Here is a 720-nt window from a genome sequence, read left to right on the forward strand (position 1 = left end):
CATCCTTTGTCACTCTGGTCCCCTCCACATCCAATAAAGGATGGAGATTCTCCTTACCCCTCCTTTGTTGCTAATGTATTTATTTATGCATAGGTAAAATTTATTATGGAAGTGTATCGAAGATGGGGGCAGTGATTTTTGGGAGGAGCTGCTTTTTTATTAACTGTACAGATCAGAAAATAGGAACTCATAAAAAAATCCAGTAGCAAAATACAGACTGTGCTCAAAACTAGTGCTGCTGAAAACAGTTCTCAAAAGTGTTCCCTCCTATATACTTAAGCACTGTCCAGTCTTGCTGAAGAGTGGCTTGCTCAATATTAGATTCTTTTTTATCTCTCCAGAACATTCTTCACAACCATGGGATCAGTTAGAGGGCGGAGGAAGAAAAGCTCCCAACCGCCTCACAGTTCCATGAGGTGAGGTTGACGGCAGAGTGCCGTTACCGTGCCTCATTGCAAAGCCGTGTCCCTGCAAAGACAGCACCTGGAAAAATCCAGGACTGCAGCATGCCCATGTGCAGCAGGTTTATCTCAGAGCGGTGTCCCTCCCCACTCTTGCAATAAGGCTTTTAAAAAGCCACGTCAAAATCCTTAATAGGATAATAATGCACTGATGCTTTAATATCCTAGATGTAGCACTCGGGCCCTGACCCTGCAGTGGGCCTGCCCTTCTGGAGATCTCTCCCTTTCCCAGTCCTATTTCTCGTCCCGAAATCCTCCT

Source organism: Eurypyga helias, unplaced genomic scaffold (assembly GCF_000690775.1).
Source record: "Eurypyga helias isolate BGI_N326 unplaced genomic scaffold, ASM69077v1 scaffold38193, whole genome shotgun sequence".
In the NCBI taxonomy this organism is placed as follows: Eukaryota; Metazoa; Chordata; class Aves; order Eurypygiformes; family Eurypygidae; genus Eurypyga; species Eurypyga helias.